The sequence below is a fragment of the Anguilla rostrata genome, unplaced genomic scaffold, assembly GCF_018555375.3.
Source record: "Anguilla rostrata isolate EN2019 unplaced genomic scaffold, ASM1855537v3 scaf0962, whole genome shotgun sequence".
Taxonomy (NCBI): Eukaryota; Metazoa; Chordata; class Actinopteri; order Anguilliformes; family Anguillidae; genus Anguilla; species Anguilla rostrata.
Genome location: NW_026986324.1, coordinates 34,832 through 50,484, shown reverse-complemented (window position 1 = coordinate 50,484; position 15,653 = coordinate 34,832). Strand labels below are relative to the sequence as shown.

Here is a 15,653-nt window from a genome sequence, read left to right as displayed (position 1 = left end):
CGTGACATAGCTATGCAATGCATGAAATATCATTAGCAAACCTGTCCGTGGTTTTAAAGAAGAACACAGGCGAGTTAGCACAGAAGAGCTCCCGTTGAATCCATATGGCTTTGCAATATTGTAGCCGGTTAACAATTGAACGTGCAGACGGTACGTCATAATACAGTTCGGGGAACGGCTGGTAGATATGGTGCAAAAGCAATAATTGAGAAGTAGTAGACAATTATTAGTGAGGGTAAAAGCAGGTTAAAGAAACGCGTTCCTAGCTGGGCTTGAACCCCCAACCCTGTGTTCCCAAACCTGTAACCTTACCCACTAGGCCACAGGCGGGCTAGCTGTTTGTACTGAAAATGTTTCAGAGTAAAAAGGTATGGGTATTTTGCGTGTGTATGCAAGTTTTTCATTGGGTCGTGTAGGTGAAGATTTGGCGGGTGTCGGTAAAATGTCCAATGGGGAGACATGTTATTAGTGGGATAGGCGGCAGGAAAAATAAGAATGAGAAGAAGAAGAAGATGAAGAAGGAGAAAACAAAAATCCCCTTAGTTTGGGGCCTTATTGTGTGGACATGTGAAGGTGTTTATGAAATCTGTCTGTTGAAATGGGGTCAGAATGTACAGAATTTAATGTTTTTAAGGGCTGAGTGTCTGTGGCTGTTGTGGTTATTTCTGTGGGGAACCCTGAAAAGTGCCAAACTCTCGGTGCTGTATAGGTATGGGGCATGCCTCCGCCAAGGCGTAACTTGGCGGGATGGCATACCTGCCATCCCAATACCTGTCAATTTTGTTTTCTTTTTTGTGATGGTCATAATTTAGAAGCGGAAACAAATTTTGCTCAGAGGGGGTGTACTCATTTGCAACATGGCTTTTCATAATGTTGGTTAAAAAAACATGCTTTCCTCTTTAGCATTGCAGTATTGCAGTGTTGCTGAAACACTACATAATATCTTTTTTATTTGTAAAGCGATAAAGATGGATTTCCATTTTTCAGAGAGGGTGTACTCCTTCATGATGTGCACCGTAACATTGCTGTGTCCTAAGCATGGTGCCCTAAAATTGGGGGGATTGTTTATAAAAAGGGCTGTAATTCATACACTGTTCACCCGATATGGATGTAAATACCCTTTTTTATTACAAATCTCAAATTGTGGAGTACAGAGGCAAATCAATAAATGATGGGTCTTTGTCCCACACATTATGGAGGGCACTGTATTCCTAATAATATTTAAATGCGTTTAATTTCATATTGTTTGTTCTCTGCAGGTTTCTGCCTCTGCTGCTGACGTTGAGAGGTCCTTAACTTTGCCTGACAGTCCTCGATTGATTGTTCTCGGTATGCATGTGTATGTTTAATTTAACTTTTCCTTGACCATGTGGCCACACCACAGGCCTTCCCTGTCCTCACTGCTATGCTATGTGTCAACCCCATCCCAACCTGTTCTCTCCCCTACAGAACTCGCTTCTGCAGGCGAGGCCCCCCGTGGCGACGGAACCTCTCCAACCTTCGCTATCCCTCACTGACCCCCCTGTGACGACTTCACGGTCGCAGGAGGGCTATGGAACTGCCAGTCTGCTACGCGGAAGGCTGACTTCATTTCAGCCTACGCGTCCCTCTTCTCTCTACATTTCCTTGCCCTCACTGAGACCTGGATCACACCAGGCAACACTGCAACCCCTACAGCCCTCTCCTCCTCCTTCTCCTTCTCTCACGCCCTCCGCCCGTCTGGCCGTGGTGGGGGCACAGGTTTGCTGATCTCTCCCTCCTGGAAATTCTCTGTTCTCCCCCTTTCTCACCTCTCCATCTCTACCTTTGAATACCACTCTGTCTCAATCACCTATCCTGTTAACTTGTACATTGTTGTTATCTATCGCCCTCCAGGGCCCCTGGGAAGCTTCCTCGATGGGCTCGACACCCTGCTCAGCTCCTTCCCAGAGGATGGTGTAGAGGGGAGTCAAAGTGGGACCCAGAAAAGGCTGGCATTTGAACGGGCCTGCAGGCTGGGACTCATCCTGTACTTCAAAGAACCCAGAGCCGTGTGATAAAACAATAAGTTACTTGGACTTCCTCGGGATGAGCAGGCCATTTGGCTCTCTGGAATGTTGCCATCTGGACACAACTAAGATAAGGGGAACTAGTCTCTTTGTTTATGGTTGTGGGGGTGTGTGTGTTCGGGACATTAAGGGTAAAAAAGATCATCAGGCCTCTGGAAAAATGGTGGGGCAACTACGCTTGACAGTTCCACAGTGCCCTTATGTGGGCCCCTCTATCATTACACTTTTTATTTCTTTTCTGGATCTGGACTCTAAACCATCTGTTTATCATATTTACAAACCCCGGAAAACCTTACAAACCATGCACATGTTTTCATTATATTACTGTATTATGCCTTATGTAATAATAACATGGATTGCATGTAAAATGGTTCAACAAAAGGGTATTTTAATGACAAATGCACCATAATATTACATCCCCTGGACATGTTTGGTATTGACATATTCAGGAAAATTCATCCAGAAATTGAATGAAATATGTTTCATTCCAAATAAAATTTAATAAAACATAGTTTAAATTGTATCCAATGCCACAGCGTTCGTGTTGGATGGACTGGATAATTATTTCTGTGTCGGGAATTCAGATTTATGAGATTGCTATTTGCTTAACCAACTGTATTTAAAACGGATGACACACACACCTGCTGCCAATTCCAGGTTTGTATTTGGTCACATTGTTTTGTGTAAATTTTTTCCAATGCCACAGCGCGGGTTATAGATGGACTGCTTAATTATTTCTGTCTCGGGAACTTAGATTTATGAGATCGCTAATAACGTAATCAACTGTTTTTAAAACGGATGACGCACACACCTGCTACCGAATGCAGGAGCTTCTTCGTTCACTGTGGAGCCCAATCGCCCCTTTTATTTGCCCCAGGCATTTAAAAGGCCTTAAATATAACGCTGCGTGTGCACAAAACACCTGCGAGGGCATGCATTTCTTATAATGAATGTCAATATTACTAGTAATAGCGGTGATGCTTGATTATTGGCGAATTTGGCATATTAATTGTCTTTACTGGCGATATGGACGCCTACTGCATGTCCCGAAAAGGGCTGTGGCAGCGCATTCCGGTGCCCACGCGATCTATCTGGAGGACGTGCACCACTTGTAATGTGTCTCCAATTGCACCAAGTTCGTTTTAGATGTACTGGCTAATTATATCTGTCTCGGGAATTTGGATTTATGAGATTGCTAATAGCGTAATCAACTGTATTTAATACGGGTGACGCACACAACTGCTGTGAATTACAGGTTAGTATTTGATCAATTATGTTTAAATTGTATCCAATGCCACAGCGTCCGTGTTGGATGGACTGGATAATTATTTCTGTGTCGGGAATTCAGATTTATGAGATCGCTATTCGCCTAACGAACTGCGGCAGCGCATTCCGGTGCCCACGCGATCTATCTGGAGGACGTGTACCACTTGTAATGTGTCTCCAATTGCACCAAGTTCATTTTAGAAGGACTGATGATTTCTGTCTCGGGAACTTGGATTTTGAGATCGCTAATAGCCTAATAAACTGTTTTTAAAATGGATGACGCACACACCTGCTACCGAATGCAGGTGCTTCTTCGTTCACTGTGGAGCCCAATCGCCCCTTTTATTTCCCCCAGGTATTTAAAAGGCCTTATTATTCATTAAGCCAGCTGCATTCAAAATCCGTTTTAGAAAGACGCTATGTCTACGCTACGCGAACACACCGTTTTAAAAGCGTGACAGTGCTAGGCAGATGAATTTGACTGTCATATGGTTTACATATGGTGTTTTTATTAAATTATGTTGTTGTGTTGCAGAATCAGGAGGCTTTTGTGGCAAGCAGGGAGCATCAGAATTAGCTTTAGGCTACTCAAGAGCAGGACTGTATGCATCTTAACCCAATCCCTCCTCGTCAACACACTTTCCCCCCACGTCACATCCTTACTAGGGTAGTCTTCCAACTACTCTCGGGAAAGTAATACAGTGCCTCCTAGTGGTCAGAATACACTCAACCTGTAACATCTATTATTGAACACAACAAATTGCATGGTATGAAACGGGAAGGAACTACTTTTTCTTGATAAAATCATTGTTTTCATAGATCTTACGACCAGAGGTTTTTGCTTATCAACGGTGCAAATACAACTACAAACCAGAGTGTCTGCATAACGATGGTCCAATTAGAACTACGAACAAGTTTTGCTTGACAACGGTAAGATAATATGCCCAAACGCCCGCAGAAGAACATTTCACTTCCAGCTGATTAAATCTATAAAAATCAATAAATATAAAAGCAAACTCATATTGTCATTGTTGGTACACGGCATGAAATTGATGTGAAATTGCAGGGAAATTCCTACAGTAACCTGCTGTTTTATTGATATACGGCACATTGCTGAAGACAGAACAGCATTGTGGGCGTTTTGCTCTTAACTGCATAACACCGTTTGAATTTGCAGTAATTAACTGGAAATTGCAATGCATATTGGGAAGCCGTTGGTTAGTAGTGGCGGCAGGGAATTTGCTAACAAAGCAATGCCAAGTTTCGAGTGTCACACCTAATAGGCTACGCGAATTTAAAAGTAATTATATCACAATTTGTTCGTTTTTGATTTCCAACAGAATACGTTGATCTGTATTTCACATTAATTTTCTTGTTCTTTTCCAAGGCAACCCTGTATTTCGAGTATTTTTTGTTGCAGCTGGCTAGAGTGTCGCCGGATTGCGCAGGTAGGCTACGTGCGTTTCGAATTCATTAAACTAGTTAGTATCATAACGGCCAATCATTCGCCAGCGATAGCTTAGTATGAAAGCATGTTTCCGTGTCAGTATTGTGGTCACCAATGCTTAACGAAGTATGCGTTTGTTAGGCATGTGAAAGTACATGCGAGTCTTCCAGCCGCGTCGTTTAAATGCGCCTTCTTTGATTGCACCCGTTCGTTCAGAAACATGACGCGGTTGGAATGTCATGTATATCGAGAGCATAAAGATAAGAGGAGAGCACAGGTAACTGCAATCGAGTGTGTATCTTGTCATGTAGAATTTTGCAATGTTAGATGCAATGATTTATCCAGTTTAAACTCTCATTTGAAATCTCATATCTGAGAGGGCAGAGCAGTTTCTTGTCCATTTCGTCAGTGTGGGAGAACGTTTTCAGTCGTCTCTTCCTTTATTTCAAATTTTCCACAGTACACAAGTCTTGTACAATATCCAGTCTTCTGGGCCATGTAACAGTAGGAACAGAGACAAGACTAACGGCAACCAATGAACAAGTTGAGGATGTTTCAGTGTTGGAGGGGGATTTGACTGACGATAATGAGGGAGACCAAGCAGCGGTGCTGCCAGAGAGAGCAGATGAATCCCTTTTCTTGAACAATTTATTTAAAGTTGCAGGCAAAACTTTTACTGCCAGCATCAGTCATACAGTCTATTATTGAACATTTTCAAGCAGTGCATGATATCAGTCAGTCTCATTTACTTCATAAGTTGGACGAAAAGCTGGTATCATTGGATATCTCTGACAGTGAGAGAGAGAATGTCATAGAGGTTCTTAAATCCGAGGATTTGTTTCGGGCATGCAACACTGGTACCTTGAAAACTGATCAAAGACAAAAAACAGTTTTTAAAAATCAGTTTAGATACATTGAGCCAGACCCACTTCATCTTGGAAAGAATGATTCAGGGAAGGAATGTTCTGCTCAATACATTCCGTTAAAAGATACACTTCGATCACTCTTTCGGTGTCAGTCGGTCAAGCAGCAAACACATAGCTACAAACAAGAGATACAGTCTTTGTCTAGATCAAGAGATGTCTTGGAAGACATCTGGGATGGTAGCGATGTGGCAGCAAATGTATTGTTTAAGAAGTAGGAGGAATCTCTTGGTCTGGTATTGTACCAGGATGCTTTTGACGTGGTAAATCCGCTACTTTGATTTAAATGGTATAGTCTTACCTGATGGACATGTGTACCGAGGAACATTGTGTGCCATAGCTGGAGATAATCTGGGATCACAGAGTGGCTTTAGTGAAAACTTCAATAAAAGCACCCATTTCTGCAGATTATGTACTAGAGCCCGACCGATATATGGGCCGTTATATCGGCCATTATTTGACTTTTTTGACCACATCTGGACCGGCAGTTATGCCGCCGATGTGCCCCGATTTTTTAATAAGTATAATAAACAAAAAAACAAAAAAACAATGATTATTTATCTGTACTTGTCTGTTCGAACGTTGTAATTGCTATTTACTAGAATTATCCAGTAGAGGGAGCTCTAATACAAGTGTGAACTGCAGCAGCTGACGCGCTACTTCTCTAATAAGACGTTTGTTACTCGTGCCTCATCCAGTATTCTCCACTGCAAGACTTGTCTGCACAGATTCGGTTGCGGCAATAAAGGTATGTATATTTAGTGAAAGTTTTTAATTAAATGCGTTTATACGACCACTATGTTTATCAATCCTCATTATCAAACGAGCGAGCTAGCTAACATATTTGGTTCACTTTAGCAAGCTAGCAAGCCTTTATGAACTGGAAGTGAGCACATAAGCAGCGTAGGATTTACATTTCCAGAGGACATCGCTGTATTCTCAAATAAATGACCAGCCAAAATAAAATGGTGATTGAAAGTGTCACTCATTTGTTTTGTTTTTTTAATCTGAGATAATGATATTAGCTACTATATGATGTTGTGTAAATAGCCAAGGTGTGATTGCAAGCGAGTGTCATCTTGTCACGCGTCATCGTAGCAAGCTAACCAGACAGTAAAAAGCAGATAAAACACTTCTAACATGAATCATTTTAAGCCATGTTATCTAGCTTTGTCGTGATAACATGAGAGAAGGATTGCTGTTGGAGAAGTGAATCAACCAACAGTTAGCGCGGGTAACCTGCACGAAAGTGCATTGTAGTTTTTTTTCCCACGTATTTCATCCAGTCAATTTAATTTCATCTAACGTTACACTTGATTCACTCTTTAGCTCCGCTAGATAATGTCTTACTCTTTGAGATCATGTAGTAGAAATACAATAAGAAAATATAATTAATTTAACTTACTGAGAAAATATAATAAGAAATAATGAGGCTGTGTCATAGCTAATGCGTTATTGCGAACGAGTGTGTCATCTAGTCACGCGTCAGAGCGCATTGTAGTTATTTTCACCGCCTAATTCTTATGGACAGGGATGCTCGTTAGATAGTCTTAGTAGGAATAAAATAAGAAAATATAATTAATGTACTGAGAATAGATACTAAGAAATAATAATAACAATTTAATAATAATAACAACAACAATAATAATAATATTCATAAAAATACATGTTTGAAACTGGAAAAGGGATTTTTTACATTCATTTTTCATAGATGTTGGAAAAGAAAGGAGTAAAAGCAAGGTGTGGAGTTATTTTGATTTCACACACTTAAATATGGTGTTAATATATATATTTAATTTAATATCACCTTTTACTTTTTTTTATCTAAAAAGTTTTGTGTGTTTATTTTTATTTATTTATTTGTTTGCTTATAAGTTAAATGTTCTTAAAATATAAGTTTTTCAAATTGATTTGAAAATGTTGCACTTTTTGACAAAATATCGGTCGAAACATCGGTAATCGGTGGGCTAGGACTCTCCAAAATCGGGATTGGCGCCGGACCCAAAAATCTGGCATCGGTCGGGCTCTATTATGTACTGTTGGCCATGCTCAATTTTTGTCATCTCCCTTCACAACAGGTGAAAAGAAAACAATTGCATCATACAAAGACAGCGTGCAGCACAGCATGCAGCATAACGTAAGTACATCAGAACTGTCACTGGGAATTAAATTTGATTTGATTCCAAATTTATCAAATTAACCCACTTCCATGTGTGCCAACTTGGTCTGCCTCCTTGTCTGGGCCATGACTTATTTGAGGGTATCGTCGCATATGACTTAGCTCTATACCCAAGTCATTTTGTCACAAATCAGAAATTCTTCACGTATAGAGAACTGAATGGACAGCTTAATCACTTCAGGTACCTTGGCAATGACGCCAGCAATAAGCCATGCGAAATGAATCCAGGAAGTGAGAAATTGAGTGGACATGCTGTCCAGAATTGGTGTTTCCTTAGACTTCTGCCTCTCTTGATTGGGGACAAAATTTAAAATCCAGTTGAAAATGAAGTTTGGCAATTTGTGTTGCAGCTAAGGCAAAAAGTTGAAATTGTTTGTGCTCCTGCCATTGCAACTAGCCAGATGGCCTACTTGAAAGTCCTTATTGAGGAGTATTTGCCGAGTCAACAGTATTGTTTTCCTAATCACCCACTTAAGCCGAAACATCATCATATACGTCACTATCCTGAACTTATACTTGCTTTGGGCCTCTTATTCGCTCTTGGACCCTTAGGTTTGAGAGTAAACACACACACATTTTAAACAGTGTGCTCGCAAATTACACAACTTCAAGAATTTGTGTTCCACATTAGCAGAGAGGCATCAACTTTTACAAGCATTTCTCTGTGCTGGTAATATATTTCCACCTTGTGTCATTTTTGACAGAGGTACAGATTTCTTTTCCAAATGATTACAATGACAAGATAAAACAATCTGTTGATCATTTAGGCCTCCAGCTACGTAACTCTGTGGCTGTACACAATGTCACCGTTAAAGGCACAAGCTACAAAAAAAGCCACGTGTGTTGTCTTGCAGAAGAATGATGAGGGACTAGTCTTTGGCAAGATAGAACTGATTCTTGTTTGCAACAGTTGTGTTTACTTTGTCACAGAGAAATGCCAGTCTGATTTCCTTTTTGATCAGGGGATTTACTGCCAAAAGATGGGCTCAGAGAACCCCATTTCAAATGATTTCTGCCTAGAACATGCAAGCCTGCTTGACTATTTCCCTTTGCCTGTGTACAACATGTTTGGTCTGTCTCTAATAGCCCTTCGCCACTCCTTTCCTTCAGAATGTCTGATATAAGTGAGAGCATCAAGGACGCAGTCATTTCTGTCCTGCCAAGTGTGCCAGAAGTGACACTCACTCTGTTGGTTGAAACGATCTTACACCAGGGAGTGGAAAGCAAAGATGACTTGCAGTACATAAGAGAACAGGAAATTGCAGAGGTTATTTGACCAATCCAGTGCAGAAAACTTTTAAATGCATGGAAATGAGCAGGTACTGTATATTTACTACTTCACTACCAAATTAAAGAGTGTATTAAAAAGCTTATTGTTTTATCTAATTAATTATGGCATAATTTTAGTCAATATTCATAATGATATATTTTTGTTTTCATTGCCAGATGCCATAAGTTGTGCTACCCCCCTACTCCAGTCCCCAGAAGGCAGTTCATCACTGTCAAGCTCCTTGAGATCCAGTAGCCCTTCTCCATCACATTCCATACGGCCACCAGTAAAGCAAAAATGGCCAGAAACTTTCCAGGTACCCTGGGAGAAAGTGCCACCAGGTATTTGTACTGCCACTGAAAGTGGGATAAGGTCCTCACCAGCAGATAGAAGGCAAATGGTTCGGGTCTTGGTGGACAAAATGAGGAAGTTTGAGGCCAACCCTTCGTGGTCGCAGTGCCTCATAATTTCTGTCAAGATTGTCAATGAGTTTCCACAGTCCTTCGCTGACATGATAGAAGGGAAATTTATAGGGGGAGGATATGCATCTCTCCTGAGTCAAATAAAAATTCATGTTGAGCATTTAAACAGAAATAACACTTTGGCACGGCGCAGGTCTGTCACCACAGGGGCAAAGCCAAACACAGGCCCTGCAGATAGTTATGGCTGCACACGGTGGCAGCCAGACCTTCCACCTGAAGAAACAGAAAGCACACTGGAAGAGAAAACGAAGATACTTTTGGAGTTCTTCTCTCGTGAGGGCTTGTCTGGGATTGAAAGGACAGAATCTCATGGAGGCAACGTACTACTTACAGCGCAAGATGATAAACACAACACCGGCCCACACACTTGAATATCTGAAATCTCAGTGGCCATACCTGTTTGTCCCGAGGAGTATGTGTACACATTTTGAGATGTTAACAGACATCAACATTTTGAGAAAACTGGAAGCATCTCTTGAAGGAAATGGGCGAAATATCATGGAGTTCCTCAAGAAAAACCCTACCAATAGTGAAGTCAAGGCTGTTCTGACCCGAGGCAATACCAGTGTGGCAGCTCCATATGTTCTGCTGGTGCTGATGGCTCACTTCAAACAGCAGAGTGATGCACTGATACTGGAAACAGATGTAAGTATGAAGCCATTTAATTGCTCTCTCTGATTTCCTGTAAACAAATTAAAGTAAATATACAGTGCAGTCTGTATATGTTTCGACAGGGACACATTTTTTTGTTGTTTTCATTCTGTTCTCCAACAAACAGACAGTTGACATAAAACAGTCACAATGTGGTTAAAGTGCAGACTTTCAGCTTTGATTTGACCATATTTACATCCATATCAAGTGAACATTGTAGGACCTACAGCCCTTTTTATACACAGTCCCCCCAAATTTTAGGGGCTCAAAAATAATTGGGCAAATTAACATAATCATAGATTAAATTGTCATTTTTTTATACTTGGTTGCATATCCTTTGCATGCCATGACTTCCTGATGCCTGTGACCTATCAACATCAGAGTCTGGATATATTATTTTCAGGTTGTCCTACAAGCGGTACTAAAACGCTTTCCATTTGAATGGATCTCTATGGGAACTGGGGGGGTAAATGGTAAATGGACTGCATTTAAATAGCGCTTTTATCCAAAGCGTTTTACAATTGATGCCTCACATTCACCAGAGCATTTAGGGGTTAGATGTCTTGCTCAGGGACACTTCGACACGCCCAGAACGGGGATCGAACCGGCACCCCTCCGACTGTCAGACAACCGCTCTTGCCTCCTGAGCTATGTCGTACTAAGCATGACTACTTTCATTCAGTGCACATCATGAATGGAAATCCAGGAAATCCAGCTATATCTCTTTACAAATAAAAATATTTGGGGTTCCTATATGATGTAGTGTTTCAGCAACACTGGTTTACCAGATACCAATGAAACATATCAAAACTAACAAGGACCCAAAGGTGCTCAATTGAATTCTGAAGTTGCTCAGCACTCCCCATCAAACATCAAGGCACTCAATGTTGGCTAATTCACTGATTTTTACAGTTATTGATGACATATCTTTCTATGTTGCGGTTAAGTATATGTTTATACTGACTTGACTTGTATAGTGACTTGAAAGAATTGAGGAAGTATTGGGTAGCATTGTTTTGAAATTCATCTTATGTCATTTTGGTGAGGCAAGATAGCCTATGTTGTTTGTAGTACCGTAACTTGGCGTCATTTTGATATCAATACTTTTGAGTAACTTGGCATTTTTATTGAAAACGTGTTTTTTATGAGATATCATTTCTTTTTGCAAAGCGTTTTATTATGAGAGTGAGAAATGCGAAGTGACCCTATAAGAAACAGTTGTGGATTATGTCTATTCTTGTGTGAATTTGTACAGTCTGATGAGCGTGTACTGTTTAGCAGTTTCGGTTTGCTATATATGTAAAACAGTGGCTGTGACAAAGGGTGCGTATCAGAGATGTGTAAAAAGTGTAAGTGTAAAACGTATCAGAGATGCATATGAAATATGGCCAGTGTATGTACTCACGGATTTGACGTCCATCCAACGAGCCTTGACTGACAAAAGAATCAGCAAGCCCGTAGAATTATAACTCTCTAGGTCGCAACTTGTATAGCCTTCTGTCCTGCTCCGTTGTCTGTTATTTCGTGGAGATGCACTTTTAGTGTTTGTAAGGTTTATAAGGCATTTTGATAGGCTTATCTGCAGGTAGGAATCCTCTTCACTGTTTTGCTAAACTAGAACCGGAAAACATGATAGTGGAGAATAGGAGCAGACGCATATGTCCCAGCAGGTTTTGCATATGAGAAAATAACAACAGTGTGAGAGAAATTAGGGTGAAATTATGAAATTTCGGAGTTGAAACAATATGTTTTTAGCAGATTGGGCATGTAGATGAAAGTTGACATGATCACGGAGTATAGTGCGAAGTAAATGGAGTGACCATGAGCGAGCTTATATTCCTTATCGAACAGTATATATAACAGTTGCTATAAAGCGCCAGCTGTTAAAGTGGGGGGTTAAGTAACATGTGAAATCTATTGCACTGCTGTGTTTTTTTCATGTTCAGTACTAGTACTGAATCATGTTTTTAAATGTAATATTTTAATGGGGAGTTGCAGAGCGTACATACATAGTAATTGTTTGTGGCTGGATAGAGAACAGGGCGAGGTAACATGAAAACGTGGCGTTTGCTGATAAGGTTTTGTACAGTAGCCAAGTGAAGAAATGTAGTTAGTAGAAATGGCACAGGTGTGAACTGATGTAACTTTTTGATAAAAGGATTACATTTGCCATCATGAAATGCATTGGGTGGCCATGAGTGAGTTTTGGTAAAGCAAATATAAGCGTAAGAGAACGTTAGTGTAAAAGAGGAAATTATCTCCCTGAGAACGAGGCGGGATTCAATCGTTCAACCGGAGGTTTACCAGTCTGTCACTTTGTTAGGGCAGCACCATGACATAGCTATGCAATGCGTGAAATATCATTAGCAAACCTGTCCGTGGTTTTAAAGAAGAACACAGGTGAGTTAGCACAGAAGAGCTCCCGTTGAATCCATATGGCTTTGCAATATTGTAGCCGGTTAACAATTGAACGTGCAGACGGTACGTCATAATACTGTGTATACGTTCGGGGAACGGCGGGTAAATATGGTGCAAAAGCAATAATTGAGAAGTAGTAGACAATTATTAGTGAGGGTAAAAGCAGGTCAAAGAGACGTGTTCTTAGCTGGGCTTGAACCTAGGACCCTGTGTTCCCAAGACTGTAACCTTACCCACTAGGCCACAGGCAGATTAGCTGTTTGTACTGAAAATGTTTCAGAGTAAAAAGGTATGGGTATTTTGCGTGTGTATGCAAGTTTTTCATTGGGTCGTGTAGGTGAATATTTGGCAGGTGTCAGTAAAATGTCCAATGGGGAGACATGTTATTAGTGGGATAGGCGGCAGGAAAAATAAGAATGAGAAGAAGAAGAAGAAAGAGAAGGAGAAAACGCAAAATCCCCTTAGTTTGGGGCTTTATTGTGTGGACATGTGAAGTTGTTTATGAAATCTGTCTGTTGAAATGGGGTCAGAATGTACAGAATTTAATGTTTTTAAGGGCTGAGTGTCTGTGGCTGTTGTGGTTATTTCTCTGGGGAACCCTGAAAAGTGCCAAACTCTCGGTGCTGTATAGGTATGGGGCATGCCCCCGCCAAGGCGTAACTTGGCAGGATGGCATACCTGCCGTCCCAATAGAGACCCTGTGCCGGCCTTATTGCTTCTGAGCAGTCATTGACTGAATAACTGCACAAATAAGCTTTTACAGTGATATCTTTATTCAAAATGACATTTGAGTGAGGTAGCCTATTTGCTGAGCTATTCCTATTGTACTCTCATGTAACCTCTGGATGGGAGTGAGAATTGTGATTGCAGATTGGGGAGGGAGGAAGATTGTAATAGTCATCCAGTCAGGGGTGGCGGTGTGCGGTTGGAATTGCAATTGCAAAGGGTATCTTATTTTTTTAAAAATCATTGCAGCCAAGAGAGCACTTCTGCTGGCTCACCAATAAAGTCATGGCTTGTCAGCTTTCTTGCTCCTCATCTTCACCAGGTTTACCTACCGGTGAGTGGTGCTGATCAGAGTTTATAGCTCTTGGTTCAGGATTATAAATTGCATTGTTGCGCATTACAGTACAGGAGCCATGCCTAAAGGCTGCTGATAAAATCTAATGTTTGATTTTGTTGTAGTGTCCTACACTAGATAATTGGATGTAGACAGCTCTGATTGAATGTCACACTAAAAGAGTGTCAGTGACTATAAAAAAACACTATAACAATTTATCTGAAAATGCCCATTAAATTTCATAGTGTACAAGACATTTGGCAAATACATTTCTAAAAATTGTTTTGCAATCCACATTTATTTTTGGCTAATGCAATTTAGTGGTATTTGAAATGTCAGTTTGGTAGTCCAGGTCAATAAAATCACACTATAAACTACCACATCATGTTGATATGTGTATATTTATCACAGTAATACATATTTCTGGGTTTCTTTCAGAAGCCAGTGTCCTCCCTCCCCTGAACCTGGTGTTATTGGGGATTGGGGAGTGGAGTGGGAGGGAGTGCAGCAGGAAACACCATCCTGCGGAGAGAGGAGTTTAAATCTGAGCCCAGCCCCTCATATCTGACCCTGACGAGTGAGGGAAGAGAAGAAGTGTGTGGGAGAAGAGTCTTTATGGTGGACACTCCAGGCCTCTTCAGCACTGAGGAGAAGCTGAGAGAAGAGATGCAGAGAGCTGTGTCTCTGTGTGACCCTGGACCCCACGCTTTCCTCCTGGTCATACAGCTGGGAAGATTCACTCAGCAGGAGAAGAGAGTGATGGAGACCCTGCAGGAGCTCTTCCCTGAGGGAGTGAATCAGCACACCATGGTTCTCTTCACTTATGGAGACGGACTGAGAAAAAAACACATTGAGGAGTTCATCAATAATGACACAAACCTGCAGCAGCTCCTAGAGAAGTGTGGTGATTGCTACCTGCTATTCTGAACAGGTGCCCAGAATTATGAAATGTCTCTTTGAAAAAATAAACAAGTTCTGGAGAAAAAAAAAATCTCCAATTCATTACATGAATGCGGAGAGAAACATAGGAACACTTAAAATGATTCTTTTATTTACTCAGCGCTTTGGTAAACTGATAATAGGAGGAATTCTTAGGGCAGCAGTAGGTGGTCTTAGAGGGAGTGTCGAAGGAGCTGTCATTGGGGCAGTAGTAGGGTGTGCATTTGGGGAGGTATGGAGGAGATTCACTAACAGGGATAAGAGATGGAGATCCTCATGATCAGTTTATACAGGAAATGTGAGGAACTGACAGCATTTTTGTACACAGTGGAGAGCCCCATAGACAATCTTTTAATTCACTCTTTCTACTACTGATTCTGAAAATCTACATCTGATGTAAGTCTTTAAGATTAAAGTAATTACATTAACGCAATCATAGACAAATACACATACCACGTTGTTTTTTAATAAGTGTGATTAATGGTTGGATAAACAGTGGTACAAATTTAGAACTGATTTGTGTACTTTTCTGTATTAATTGTCTTGGTTCCCACAGTAAATTATTGAAGTTCTTTGTGTTTTCTCTGTGAACTCCTTTCTGTAAGATCCATGGTTGATAATCTGCTTGGCTCCTAAGAAATCCTGACTATTCTTTTAGTTGTTATAATTGAGAAAGGATTTCTGTGCAGTACTATAGCTAATGAACTCCCCAAACCTCTTGGTCATGGTGTTATTTTGAACTTGTCTTTGCGCAGATCATATGGAAAATACAGGGTTAATCGCACAATCCAGTGCTAGTATGAGTATTAGCACATTAGTAGATATATGCTATAGTACAGTATTGATTTGGCTTTCATTTTCATAAACAATTCTGATTATGTTAATGTTTAGGTGGGCATGTACTAACTGGGTATAAATATTTATTTAAATACATCAAATGCCGTAAATGCACTTCTCTTCCAGGTGTTGT

General features: G+C 40.7%; 1 pseudogene; it reads left to right on the top strand.

Annotated features, from left to right (window-relative positions):
* Positions 1-8,081: 8,081 nt before the first annotated feature.
* On the top strand, positions 8,082-15,438 carry LOC135246903 (uncharacterized; annotated as a pseudogene).
* The last annotated feature ends 215 nt before the right edge of the window (positions 15,439-15,653 follow it).